Below are 15338 nucleotides of genomic sequence, written 5' to 3'. Positions count from 1 at the left end.
AGCCTGACCAATGTCACATAGAGGGGGAGGATCATCTCCTTGGACCTGCTCGTGATGCATCTATGGATGCATGACAAAGTGCGGTTAGCCTTCTTGACCGCGTCCCCCCATTTGTGGCCCAATAGTGGTTCCAAGATCCTTCTCTGCCTATGTGCTGACGAGAAGGGAGTTCCCCAGCCTGTAGGTATGCTGCTCATTCTTCCTCCCCAGGTGCAACCCTTGCACTTGTCCGTATTGAAACCCATCCTATTCTCATCCGCCCACCCTTGTAACCTGTCCAGATCTAGTTGTAACCTGTCCTTCTCTTCTAGCATGCTCACTTCTCCCTGCATCTCTGTCTCATCTGTGAACTTGAACAAGGTGCTTTTCACCCCCTTGTCCAAGTTGCTGATGAAGATATTGAACAATGCAGCCCAAGGAATGAGCCCTGGGGAACCCCACTGCCCACATCTCTCCAGGTCAAAAATGACCCGTCCACCACCACTCTCTGGGTGCGGCCCTCCAGCCAATTTGTGACCCATTTGACTGTGTAGGTGTTGACACCACAGACGCCTAATTTTTTAATGAGGATGGGGTGAGAGACAGTGTCGAAGCCCTTCCTAAAGTCCAGGAAGACTACGTCCACCATGACACCTGCATCCAAGGCTTTTGTGACCTGGTCATAGAAGGCCACCAGGTTGGTCTGACAGGACCTGCCTCTAATGAACCCATGTTGATTGCCCCTATGCATAAACTCCCCTGCTGGCCCCTCACAGATGTGCTCCTGGATAATTTTCTCAAAGAGCTTCCTCAGGACTGAGGTAAGACTAATGGGCCTATAGTTTCCTGGGTCCTCTTTCCTCCCTTTTTTGAAAATGGGGACCACATTGGCCCTTTTTCAGTCATCAGGCACCTCACCAGAGCACCACAAGTGCTCATAAAGCTGTGCCAGGGGTCCTGCAATGACCTCTGTCAGTTCCCTAAGCACTCTGGGGTGGAGATCATCAGGACCTGCTGATTTGAACACATCTAGTTCCTCCAGAAGTTCCCTGACTAGGTCTTTACTGACCCTAGGCCTGGGTGCGCCTCCCCTGGGTCCGTCCGGAATCCCAGTGGGGGGGATGTCCCTGTCCCTGCTCAGAAAAATGGAAGTAGAGAATCTGTTAAAAAGATTATCTTTGTCATCTGGTGCTACCACCAGATTACCAGGCATGTCCTGCAGAGGCCCCACATTATTTGGCATCTTCTTTTTACCCACTATGTATTTAAAAAAGGACTTCTTGTTACCTTTGATCTGGGTCACTAGTCCCAGCTCCATCTCTGCCTTAGACTTCCTAATAGCCCCCCTACAATCTCGAGCCAAGGAGGTATAATCCTCCTTGGTGATGGCCCCTCCCTTCTATTGGGTGTATGCATCCTTTTTGGCTTTGAGGCATTCGTGGATGCTTTTGGTGAGCCATGGGGGCTTTTGAGCACTCTTGCCCCCTTTGATCCGTGTGGGGATTGTCACACTTTGGGCTTGGAGGATCGTCTCCTTAAGAAACAACCACTCTTCTTGGACTCCCAACTCCCCTCCCCTCTGGGACCTCAGTGCCTCCCCAACTAGTCTCCTGACCTCATTGAAATCCACCCAGAGTCATTCACCCAGTGCAGGTTTGGGTTTTTTTTCCAAATCTGAGGATTTGGAAGTGTGTAATACAAATTAATCATGCTCATGGTATCTCTCTCGGAAAATTAATTAGTTTAAAATCTATTTTCCAGATATAAAGTGAGATGTACAGACGTTCAGTCAGCATCACACATTTAAAACTGGCAAATTCAAATTCCTGATACTGGTCCCTGTCTCTAATCACTACTATGAACTCTTTCCTCTCACAAATTACCCCAAAACAAATTATTCTACAATGCAATCAAGTTCAGATTCTGTTTTCATTTACATTGGAGTAAATCCAGAGTAATTCCAATGTGCTATGTTAGTGGGGGCCAACCTTTTTGGCAAGCATGCCACAAGATAAGCCCTACACCCTCCCAAGGAGCCACTCCCATCCCCTTTGGCCTGATCTGTTGCTCTGCTTTCTGCTTTCTGCCCTGTGCTCCCTGCCTGATCTGTTGCTCTGCTCTCTGCCATATCTGCTGTTGTTCTCCCTGCTTCATCCCTGATCTGCTGATTGCTTCTGGCAGGAATGCCGTAGGGTAGCCACCCCTGTGTTACATAACTCAAGGTTTACAGCCGTATGACTGAGAGAAGGATTTGGCCATAAGGGGCTAATTAGTGTTATTCTAATTTGTACATATTCCAGCATGTTTGGCCTCATCTCAATAGTCGGATAATGAAATGGTTTTCTAAGCTGTTGCAGTGAAAGCGTTTTCTCTGGCCTGTATTACATAATCCAAATGTGATGCTCCACGTCACAGAACTGGTTTAGTGTTCAGTAGTTTTAACGCAACCTTGGTTCCATTCAGGAAGGTTGGATGCAGATTCAGATGCAATTGTTAGGAAACAGTTTTGCAAGCAAACCAACATACTGTTTTGAAACAGCTAGTTGATCTGCATCCTGTAATTTTGATGTAGTAGGATTTGGATTAAATTGCTTGCTCTGAATTAAAAAAAAAAAAAAAAAAAAGGTTTCTTGGGGGACCCTGCTAAAAAAAGACCTTTGAAACACCAAGAGGGCAAAGTGATGGGTCACACTGGGGAAACCAATATTATATCTTTCAGCAGTTGTCCAGTATCCTGCCAAACCTCCACTTTAGTAACATGCAGTATTCTACCAAAGTGAGTCATACATTCTTCAATGTAATTACCACGCATTGCAAAACCAAGGCTACAGCAGTCTAACCCTTTTCCTGTCTGTTCTCTTTCCTTCTACTTGCTTTTAAAATAACAGAGGCATTGCAGGAAAGCTGTGTATTACATCACAGGCACAATCCTGTTCAGAATAAACATGGTACAAAAATAAATCATGAAGAAAAATTCACAACAGTTTATCCCATTCATTCCGGCTCCTTAACAAAAAGAGATTTTTTTTCTATGGTTTGGTACAAATTATGATGGTAAAATTGTAATAGTGGATCTGAAATATCTAGGTAAATGCTGAAAGATGGTTTCTCTTAATAGATATTTGAATTTTTAAATTCATTAAAAAGAAAAAAAGGTGTTGCTCACCAGGGCGTATTTGGATTTGCTCAAGTAGGATATTTGAAGTGAAACCATTCACAATTGGATGTATACTATTGAGTTCCCATCTTGTCTATACACGTGTAGGTTCTGGAGCCAGAAAAGCCAACTTCCTGGTGTTTAAATAGTTTAAATGAAAATGGTACCCTAAAAATAATGACTCATAAAAGACTATGTTCTTCATAAATTTGCAAGCTTGTAGGGCCACTTCCTAAAGTCTTTTGTCAGTTAAACCTGCCATTGTGTAAACACTAAGATTTGAAACATTTTCTTTACTTCTGGGATCCAGCCGTTGAGTTATTATTGAATTTTATTTAGACAATATTGGCAAACTATTCCTATATACAACCATACTACATCGGTCATCCTTGCTAATTGCTATTGATAACAAAATACTATTAGGTCCGCATCCACAACTTTCTTCTTTGTCTGTGTTTTGTGCCTATTGACTGGGGCATAGTGCTAAGAACCTAGACTGCTTATACACGTACTCGGGGGTGGCGGTGTTTTAATTAGAGTGGTTCCCAGAAAGCCACTCTAATTAAAAGACCTCACTGTTGTGTGTATTAAGCCCCTGCAGGTTTAAAAATAGCCATGGGGAACTTTATATAAATCTCCTTTGATGAGGTTGAGATAAAGTGCCCCAGTGACCATTTTAAAACTCACAGGGGCTTATACACATGCTGGAGTGCTCTAATTAGAACACAGAGAGGCTACCTGATTAATTGAGTCTGCTCTGATGCGTTTTGATTAGCATGTTACTTGCCATGTGTATAGGCACCTCTAGATGCTACAATTATGGTCTTTAAGTAGTTACAATCAGCCAATAGCTAAGTTAATCATCGCTGGGCTTTGCATCATTTATATGTAGTGAAAATAAACTTGTGCCCCAACCCTGCAGCCCCAGAAACTGGCACCTGAAGCAAGGGGGAGTTCCCACTTTTATATAGCAAATCATAGGGGTTAGGGTTACAAGCCAACAGGCCAAAGGGAGGGAACAGGTAAAAGGTAAGAAACATTAACATGGTGGTAACATACACTTGGAACCTTAGTTGCCCCCAGCATGCCTCCAGAGGTGTCCCCAAAAAAGCCTTTAGTCCTGAGAGCGCTTAAACAGCAGCCTGTTGCTGCCCCCAAGTCTGAGCCCAGCTCCGTCAGCCCACAGCCCTGGCTGACTGAGCCAGTGAGCCTCCCGCTCCACTGCCCACTCCTCTGTGTAGGGCTGACCATGTTTCACCCGCTCACTGCTGTCTCTTCTTCTTACTCCAGCCTCAAGCTTCCTCTTCCTTTTCTTTTGCCCCCCATCCCTTAGGGGATTTGCAGTCCAAATGAACAGACATCACAGCTCTGCAGACTGACCCCCGGTTCCTTCTGCTCTTACACACATTACATTCACATCACATTTGCTTTGGATTTTTAATGGCAGATTTGCGGAAGGAAATTTCTTATAAGAACCACTGTGATTGCATATGCTCCTTCTGTAGGGCATTGCTGGCAATCTTGCCAGAGGAAAGAGTGCAGAGAAGTTGCCATTTTAAACGTCGACATTTCTTGCACAGCTCAACAGGACTTTCCTATATTGTAATCGGAAACACTGGTATTTTCCTAAATGCCAGTTTTGTGCAGCGACTATTGAAGAACGTTGATCTTTTTAACAGCAGTCACTAAGTAATATGAGACACACTGTTGTGTATATCCATTTGTTTCTGGAAATTTTCCTTCCATTCAGTGATTATATTGCCCTGTTTCTATTAGACAAGCTTTTAATTAGGAGAAAGTTCTGTTTGGAGTCGAAACCCAAACTTGAAACTTTCCTGACATGACTTGTGTATTCCCATTCAAATCAAAGGGTTTACTCATGTATGTATAATCTCAACCAATATACAATGGGGTGCTTTTTTAGTCCCATGGTTAATATATTCCAGTTACGTTGCTTGAAAATCTCCAAAGGCCACTGATTTTTCTATGTCACTATAGTCAGTTGTCTGACACATTCCCCAAAGTGCCATTTTTGTACCTTCCATAACTATGTTTAAGGGCATATACAGTGGGCACATGTTAATTCCACAGCTGATGCGAGAAGCTTGCAATTTATGTCAACCCGTTGACATGGAGTGTGTTTTAGGAACAATTGCAGGTGCTATGATTGCAGCAGCTAATGCTGAGATGCAACCGGCGTCTGTGATAATGGCACAGTTATCATATGTAAGTGCTGTTCTTTTGCTCAGAGGTTGAGTAATAACTTCAATATATCAACAGCATTGTTCCTTAGCTCATGCAGAGGTTCAAGCTGTCCCAAACATAAGCCGTTGTTTTTAAGCATGGCATCGTGAATACCACCTCCCTGTTATTTTTATATAGTTCCACAGATATTGTGAAACTTCAGAACACAAGTAGAAAGTTTCCCTTATCTACAATCTAAATGGCATTATTTTGGGAGGAAATAACATACATGGAAGATAAAGAAGCGCTAAGATGGAGAGAACACATTGAGATAATAGTCATGTGAGAAGTCACTGCATTAAGTAGTGATTCCATCTGAGTTTATACGAATTGTTTTGAACCTACACGTAAGAAGGAGCTGTTGAGAAGTCTTAAAATAGAGGGCCATGGCAGGGTAGGTCGGATAAGGCAGGATGTTCCAGGCATAGTAACAGTGGAAGGAAATTCTAGTATGCTTATAATAGTTGCCTTGAGGATGGCAGATCATTCTAAGTGCTATATTATTTAGGTTTTGTTAATTAAAGTTTGATGCAATTATAGATGAACCCTTTCTACACTGCAGAAGGGTTCATGTAAGGTGCTAGGGATGCTGACCCTGATCCAGAACAACACTTACATGGTTCTATTAGCGTTCATAGACCAAGTCATGTGCTTAAACTTAAGCATGGGCTTAATTGCTTTTCTGTTCTGGTGCCTGCGTTCCTCGCCTTCCAGGCTCTGATTCTAAACAGTGACCAAAGTTTTTGCATCACATGGTAGCCTCCAAGTGCCACGTGCTTTTTAAATGTATTACCTCTGAGCATGTTTGCTTTAGTGTTATGATTTCAGATGAAATAAATGAGGATGATGTATGGAAAATGGAAATAACTATCCATAGGAGAAAAGTGCTCAGCTCAGGGAGAATTTTTACAATGCACCTTATTGATCCAATCATCCAGTATAAAATAAATAGGGCTATCACAGTTTGCGGCAATGAGGCCTTGGAGGTGGTTTCAGTATGGAGATTATCGACACCTCATAGCCTCAGAACGTTCCTTGGGAGTAGATGAAGAATACTGCATCAAACAGGCTGACGCACAAGTATGCTAAAGTTATGTAAAAAAAAATCCTAATAATATTGTTGCCTCAAATAAAGTTACTGCTTAGGCCTAGGCACAATTGCTAATTTTTGTATCATGAAGTAAATTTTAAATGTTTCTCTGACTATCCAGTGACATCACTGACTCAGAACAAGCCATTGTCTGCCATGTTTGGGAATGTTTGAGTTCACCAAGAAGATTTCTGAATGATTGGTCCAGAATCTCTTAGGGAACCCCTGAAGATACTATTCTTCAGCATAAGAGTTTTACTGTCCTCTTATTACCCTGACTCTATGTGCACTGGGATTTTGTTCTAAAACCTGGTCCCATAGAAATCCCTACGCTGTTGGGATTTTACCTATCCAGAGTATCAGGGAGATAGAATTTGTTTTTGGCCCTTTCTCTTTGCACTCATAAACAGGGAGTGCATCTACACGTGCAATTAATGTGACACCATAAATTTCAGTGCTGTTTGAACTGGAGGAAACTGCTCCGGGGCACAGCATCTACACATGCACCCAGGAAGCCATCAGTTTGAGCCAGGGTAGAGCAGGTCCCTGGCTGGCAGGGCATGCAGAGAGGCAGGACACAGTTCAAAACTTTTTTAAGCAGTCTGTGTTCCCACTGCTGGATGGATACGGGCTCTCACTTCTTGAGGAAGGCTTCAGTGCCAGTGGCAATGTCCTCCTCAGCAATGGGGGCAGGAACGTGTAGCGCTGCCACAGGTAGCCCTAGAGACAGTGGCAGAGGTTACAGGGCAGCGCACATGCCAAACCAGGAGTGCAGGTGCACCTGGGGCACCAGGAAGATCAGGACCAGCAGGGCATAGTGGCTTAGTTACCCCTCAGCCTGCACAAACAGTTCATTGTGCACCGCCTGGGGCACATACAGCAGGGGCATGCTTGGGGCATAGTGGCAGCCTGGGAGGGAGCTGGCCCAGGGGCGTCTCCCTGGAGTGGCCCTCAGTGGGGTGGGTGGGGTGCAGCCAGCCCCTCACCCCAATTGCCTGGGAGCCCCGTGCACCCTGAGCCCAGGAACCATGGGCTGTGTGGCAGCAGAGCAGAGTGGTTGGCCTGCAGGAGGAGTGAGGAGGTAGCAGGATCTGGAGATGCAGCAGCAGGTACTGCCAGGAGCCTGGCCTGTTGCACCTTGGGAAGGGGGTGGGGGAGGCAAGCTGCCTGTGGCCAGCACCCAGAGGCCCACTGGCCCCAGGGGAGCAAGTGGGGTTGGGAGGCTCAGCTGGCAGCCACCTGAGCCCAGCAGGCCTGCCCGACCAGACTTACCCTGGTTCCTGGGCATCTGTGCACAGCCGACCCCCGAGCTGAGACAGGGCAGCGCACAGCCCCTGGTGCAGAACGTTTTATCTCTGACTCTTGCAAACTCTCACAAAAGGCTTCTGTCTCTTGCCTCTGCAGGGCCAACATCTGGACACAGGAATGACACCACAGGCCCCAGCAGGGATGTGGGCTCCAGGTCACCACCACCCAGTGCTGGGAGCCACTGCATGTGCCAGCTCTGCCAGCAGTGGACCCAGGATCAGACCCTCATGCTGCAACAGCTGGTAGCAGTGGTGGAGGAGCAGGAGGCATGGGCACAGGCCTAACGGGAAGAGGCCATTACCCAGGAGACTGCCTGGGGAAGACACATGGGACTGGGCACAGTGGGAGCACTGGGTCATGATGGAGGCCCTGGAGTAGAAGTGGATTGAGCTGCTCAGGCAGCAAATGGCCATCCAGGCCTGGGCAGTAGAGGCCATGGACAATGACTGCTTAACTCTGGACATTGGGCCTGGTGGTTGTGTGCGTGCCCCGCACTTCCTGGTCCCTGCTTCTGGCCCCACAGGGTTCCTGGTAGCTACCCGCCACCCCGCAGAAGGCCCGTGGCTGGGCCTGGGAGTAGGTTCTCTGGTGCCTCCTGCCTTCAGAAGCCCCTGGCCTGGTCCCCAACCTGGGCTTGGTCCTGTTGCTTGCCCTGACACCATGCACCTGAGGACTCAGAGGTGTCAGGCATGGCACTGCAAAGGGATGTTGGCCCTGCACTTGGGAAGCACCATCTGCCATTGAGGCAGGACAGGCCCGCCACCCACTGTGGTTGCCGTAGTCCCCACACCCACAGAGGAATGGCCTGAGACCGGAGTGCTGGCCGACTACCCCTAGACTCTGTCCCCTATGCACCCCCACCCCATGGCCCCCTGCTCTGGGACTCACAGAGACTGAGAGTCTTGTAAATAGTTTTGACACTGGGGAGAGGGATTTTTATTGTTGGTGGTTGGGGAAGGTGGTGGAGGGGCTTGGTTTGTTGGGGAGCGAGCGTGGAGGAGGCTGTAATGGTTGAGAGGGGAAGGGTGAAAGGAGCTCTGTGTGTTGGTGAGGGAAGGGCAAGAGGTCTCACACACCAGTGTGCCTCCTCTGCCCAGGCCTCCCTGAACAACCCTTCCCTGGGCCTTGCAAATGTTGTGTAGCACACAGACTGCTACCATGACCTGGGGGAGGTTTTTCACAGCCACTTTGAGGTGTGTCGTGAGGGACCTCCAGTGGCCTTTGATGTGGCCAAAGGTGCACTTGATGAGGGTGTGGGTCCAGCCGAGGCTCTGGTTAAAATGCAATGGATGTGTTTTAAAGATGGCTGCCAAGTGCTGGCAGCTGGGGCTAGAGGCTGGAGCTTCCCTCATTGACCACAGGGGAGCATGACAGGGCTGGAAGAACCTGGCACTAAATTTGGTGCCAGATCCTTGAATGTGTACACACCTTCCAAAAATCACTTACTGCACATTAAATTTAGTTGCAACTAATTGCACATGTAGACGTGCCCAGTAAAGATGCACACAAGATATCTGAATGGTCTCTTTATATTACAAGCCTCTATGTGATGTGTTATTTATTTTTAAAAGGAAAAAAATATGTTTAATTTTTAAGTAATATCTGGGGCAGGAAAGGATGCAGGACAGAAATCATTATTGAACAGGAACAAAAACTGGTGCCTAAAAGCTTTTGTCTTTCACTAACAGTTGGTCATAAGTTAGCATTCTTGATCTCTATGTGTGACACCAGACTCCCTCATCATACAACTCTCAGTTCATCTGATTTTCAATCTTAGAATCCACTCAGCAGATTATTGGTTAGGTTTTGGGTGGAGAAATAGAAGCATTGATGGGCTTGCGAGTAGCTAGGCCCTGAATTTCACAGTCAGTGAGGCAGGAAATTATATCAAGACAGAACTGACTGTATGTAAGAAGGAAAAGAAGAAAATGTGAGGAATCTGGGAGTCTACTCCTAAAAACCCTCCTCACTACTAGTTTTGTTTCCAAGATGAAGCCTCAGAGGTCAAGCACGGGACACGTTATAAATGGCCAGAACAGATACAGGCAGATCTAGGATTTTGAAAAGCGGGGTGCAAATGGTGTGGTGCATCATCCCATATAACATGACACATTTTTCTCCAGTTAAAGAGAAACTAGAAAGTTAAAAAAAATACAATGAACTAGGGGGGAAAATCAAAATAGTTAAAAGGTGTTGCATATTTAGTCCCATATTTATTATAGTTAAATGTATGTCTCTCATTCAGATTGATAAAACAGAATCTAGTCCTCTTGAGCATCTTGACAGTGCCTTACCCGTATTTAAAGCTCATTGAAAATTTCTGACACAAAATGCCTCATCCCTGTATACTTGCTCAATGAAATAGAAATGTTTGACAGGACAGTACTGATTTCTTTGACATTTTCATAGACACGATTAAAAGACTGAATTTATCCAAGTGAAAGTCAATCCAAACATTTTATTTTGACTTTTCTGTTTCAAATTAGAACCGGCAAAATGAGCAAAACCTAACCCTTGCATTGAAATGGAAATGTTTTGATAAAGTTGAAACATTCCCTAATAATTTCACCTGGCAAAAAATCTCTGAGCTTTTGACTTACTTTCTTGATGTGTGATGAAGCCCAATTTTGTAACTTCCAAATTTGCTCGAGGCTGGGGTTTTGATTTTTGGCCCGTTATAGTCCTATTAGCACGGATTCAGTCCCATATGCATATTCATTGACAAGAGTAACTATGTATTGGTGGTGGGCTGGGTACACTATGACTGGTGTAAGCGATCAGAAACCGGTTTGTAACAAACAGAAGTCCGACATACACAGACTGGTGTTTAAAAATAAAAAAAATCTGATCTAAGATTTGCTCCCCCCCCACGCGAATGTGTTCTGTTCCCTACCGATCTACGCCACACTGCTCACAGAAAATCGTGTAACTTAGATGGATTCCACCTTGGACTTTGTGAATGTCTGTACCTAGCCTGGGTGATTTCCTGGCTTTTTGTATTGCACAGTTTGCTTATTAATTCTGTGTCTCACAGACATGTACTGTTCCCCTAATTTATTCCAGAAGCATGTCAGAAAGTTTTCATACTTCATACTGGCCTTCACTGCAGTTTTGATAACACTTTTTCGTTGACAGATGATACTCACAAGGGTGCAAAGCCAGTTATATTTACACTCTCCTAGAAGGTTTAGTGCAGTTGTCACAACTTGTCAATGGTCAGAGCTGAACAGGTCTCAGCCAGCATAATGATACATTTCTTTTATGGTACCTGGCATATTTGGAAAGAAACTGACTGGTTGTGAAGTAAGCACTTAGAAAAGAAAAAGCAGCTATTTTCTTTTTGTCCGTGAGCAAATACTTTATATTACAGTCTTCTCTGTCGTCGTCTTCATTCCAACACTGATTACAATAAAGTGAATTAAATTCCTAGTTTTGTGCATATTATTTTTCTTCTCCTTTCACACTAACGCTCCACATCTCTAACTTTGAAAACGTTACAAAGCAGGAGTGTCATAGTAACATTTTATTTTCTCTTCAAACTCTCTCTCTTTTCCAAAACTGAAGGACTGAAAAGTTAGATTGGAAAAACAAGGGAAAGGGTGGGGGAACAAAGAGAAGAAAGAAAGTGAGATCAACCCAACAACTTTGAACATTATTTTATTGCACATAATGGCATAATTCCAAAATTAAAAAAAACCTCCAAATTTGGTAACTGCAAAAATTCAAACAATTTCCAAGGACACTTTGGAAAAATATAAGAAGAAAATATTCCTCTTTGAATCCTAGAAAATTGAATTGAATTTTTGTAGTTTTCTGCAAAAGTGCTTTTATTCACCTCTGCATGATATAAAATTAATATACCCATCACAAATCATCAGTTACCTTATATATCAATCACTTACTAAATATAAGATGGGGGACTAGAAGAAGAGCGATGAGCAAATATTTTAAAATCCCGGACATCTTTACAGTTTGTTTTCTTAAAATTTTCAAGCAAACTAAGAAGTTGATTGTATAAATTATGAATTAAAGGTTATTTCTTATATCCAATATTTTGGCATTTTCAAATTCGGAAAAATACCTTTGCCATTTAATTTTATTCATAATTTTTCTCAAAAAACAAACGATTGTCAATGACATTTAGACGTTGAGTAAGTCGTTTGTGTAATCAAAACTTAGGCTCTTAACTCACAAGGTGATTTTTTAAAACTTTACTTAAATTTCACTCTTCAAATATGAGTTTCCATGAAATCTAAATTTATGTTTCTTTTCCCATCTTAGACATTAAATTTGCTGTTTAAAGCATACAACCATTTCTTTTCTAACTTCTCCGTTAGTGCTAAATAAATCACAAGGGGCTCGGAGATGAAAGACTGTGTCAGTAATTAAAGGCAGATCATGTTTAACTTGTACAATTTACTCCATCAAAGCAGGGAAAGTAGTCACTACATTTTTACCCTGTAAGCCCCTCTTTAAATCTAATAGGTAAAGATAATCTGGCCCCAAATTATTGCCTAGCTTTTCTGTTTGACACGAAAGTACAACGTTTTCTTAGTTACTGAATGCTGGATTGTTAGCTGAAACACTTAAATCCAATTTATCTTTGATTCCGCTTTTCTTAACCAAAAAAAAAAAAAAAACAAAAACCAACAACCGCCCCCTCCAAACCCATCTTCAAGTTTGTCCGATGACTCCCTCAAGTCTGTTAACTTTTAAAATGATACCATTTAATTATTCATCCATTTTTCAAATCACATTATTTTGCATATATTTCATATTCTAGATTAAGAACTCCATTCCCACTAGATCCTAGAATCTTAATTGGACACCCCAGCTTGAGGCCTTCTGCAACAACTTGGCCTGTTGCTGGCTTAGAAATTGATGTAGTTGTTGTCATAGCATTTATATAGTACTGCTTATTTGGAGATCCCAAAGATACTCATAAATGTAGGGAGATATTATTCCTTTGTTACAGGTAGAGAAAGCTGTAGCAAAGAAAGGGTCTTGTCTTGCCCAGGAAAATGTAGGGGCTGATCTCAGTAGAAATACTCTATTGACTTCACTGGCCTTTGAACTGAATCCACAGTAGGGGAGTGGCAGACCTAAGTATTGAACTCAGAGGTGCTTGTGTGCCATATCTGATTTCTCTCAATTGTTTGTGTTGCTGAGACCTTTTATACAACGAAACTGTCCTCAGAAAAGACCCGGCCAATTATAAATGCCTTGCTCAAAAATAAGACTGGAACAACTCTTGAACTATTCAGTGTCACCGAGTAAATACACCTACCAATTATATATAAAAACCAAATTGTGGTACATCATTACCACTTCCACTGCCACCCCCACACACACACACGCATGCCAGTAACTTCTCAAAGGGGGTAAACACTTAGCAGATTCCTGTACAGTGAAAGGCATTCATCACTGAAAAAATAAGGGATAGATTGCACCGGTCTTACTCCCCCTACACAGTCCTTTCACTCTTTGAGCAGTAGTACTGACTTCATTTGGACTACTCGACTAAGCCGTTACTCAGCGTGATTAAGGTCAGCAGTAATGAGAGAGCTTAATTTTCAGAAAATGAAGTCTACTTGCCCCCTCAATGAGTGGAGTGAGTCTTCCTTGGGCATAAGACTTAAGTCTGCAGCTGAAGAACAAATAGCACATTTACTGAAGAAATGTTTAAGAACTAGTAAAAGCAGTATTTACTGGGGCAATAAAACAACAAAACACAAAATAAACCCACTACACCACCCCCAGCCTCAAGTCAATAAATAGCTCCTAGCACTGCCAGGCAACAGGCGCTGATCTTTTGCTCACCCTTACTAATATTGACAAATGGTTGGAGCCAAAAAGCCAGTTATCAAACCCTCAAGATTTCATTAGGTCACTTCTAGATGGGAAAGAGATGAGGGAAGGGTGAGTTAGAGGAACTGTGGAGTAGCAGCAGCATTGCGGAGAAAAACACACACACAGTTTTAAAATAATTTTCTCTCTTCTTCTCTACTCTTCTGGTCAGCCAGAGTTAGCATTGTGGCTTGTGGAAGGAACTTCAAACTATCTTGGGTTTTGGTAACTTATAAAACCTCCATTGAAGGGATGTTGGCTGAAAAGACCAGAATGGCAATTTTGCTGATTGAAAACCTGCATAAGGAATCCAAAATGTAAGGTATAGCACATGATGTGCAGCTCACTGAAATCAATGAGACTCTTATTTCTCAATAACATTTTTTCATTGACCTCAATGGATTTTGGATAAGGATTACCGAACAGAGCTCTTCAAAAGATAGACGTGAATTTTTTTACCTACTTGAGCATTACTTGAATTAAATGTTAAAAACCTGCCGCTATAAAACTCATATCAAAAAGAAATTAAGTACTAAAACTGTGAAATCAAATTTCAAAAGACAGCCCTCAAAGTAACAACAGACAAAAAATTAGACTAGTGAACAAAACATTGATGCTAAAATCCATACAACCTGAATAGATGAAGAACGTGTTCTACCAGGCAAGTAGACACACGTGCAATTGTTTCAGCAGATTGAATATGTCACTGTAAAGGGTACTTACTGGTACATTTATATTACTATTAATTGTTTTTTACTTTGAGCTGTGAATAGTCGTCTACAACATAAATGGGACTAAAATTAATGTACTCAGTTGTCCTCCCTCCCTAAAGGCTCACACTCCTTAACAATGGTGGAGATTTAATAGCTTCCAGGTAATAAGTCCACTTTTTATGAGACGTTAACACATATTGGCAGGCCTATATATAACACATATTGGCAGGCCTATATATAACACATATTGGCAGAGCATGTGGATGCCACAGTCTTTTTGGTAAGTGTTTCTCAAATTGGAGTATAAGTATCCCCTAGGTGAATGCTGTACTTTGCCAAGGGGTACATGACTAAATTTTAATAATGGCTGTGGAGTTTCTGCTTGGCCAATGCATGGTGAATAGTAGTGTTGTTGTCAGTGTTGGCAAAGATGTGTTGGGCTCAAGGGGTACAAGCAGCAATATTTTTCAGGTAAAGGGGTATGCAGCCAAAAAAGTTTGAAAACCACTGATTTAAGGCACAAATAGAAGCTATGTTTGTCCTGGGATTGTCCCCTTGAAAGCACTCTACAGCCATGCCATGACACAAGGGCACAGCTGCAGAGAGCTTTAAAAGGGCCTGATCCCATGACAATCTGAATCCTCATGACTTTTGGGTTCAGATGAAGGCACTCCAGAGCAGCCTAGCCCCGCTCCTAGCACTGTGTTTGGAATGGGAGAAGGGGGTGGGAGTGGAAAAAGCTCAATCTGGGGGGTTTTCAGCCAGTGCTAGAAGGTGGAGCAGGTGGATCGGAAGTGGGGTGACTCCTATCCATCCATCCCACTCTTTAGTGCTGGCTGAAAACCTCCCAAACGGGGCTCCCTCCACTCCCTTCCCCACCCCCCGTCCTATTCTGAAGACTGTGCCAGAGCTGGGAAGGGGGAGGAACAGGGCCAGGGGAGAGCAGCTGTAGACTCACAGATGCTCCAGACTGGGGCTCAAACCCTGGGACCCAACAGTG

The 15338-nt window shown here is 43.5% G+C and overlaps 1 long non-coding RNA gene across 1 annotated transcript in view; it reads left to right on the top strand.

The window, feature by feature from the left end:
- Window positions 1–11207, top strand: part of LOC106740412 (uncharacterized) — a 33026-nt gene extending 21819 nt beyond the window's left edge. The window contains exon 3 of the long non-coding RNA XR_001373937.3: window positions 7875–11207. This is a non-coding gene — a long non-coding RNA (uncharacterized LOC106740412). The remainder of the gene's footprint in view (window positions 1–7874) is intronic.
- The last annotated feature ends 4131 nt before the right edge of the window (window positions 11208–15338 follow it).

Source organism: Alligator mississippiensis, chromosome 13 (assembly GCF_030867095.1).
Source record: "Alligator mississippiensis isolate rAllMis1 chromosome 13, rAllMis1, whole genome shotgun sequence".
Classification (NCBI taxonomy): Eukaryota; Metazoa; Chordata; order Crocodylia; family Alligatoridae; genus Alligator; species Alligator mississippiensis.
Note: the sequence above shows the minus strand (reverse complement) of the source record. Positions and strands in the feature narration are given on the sequence as shown.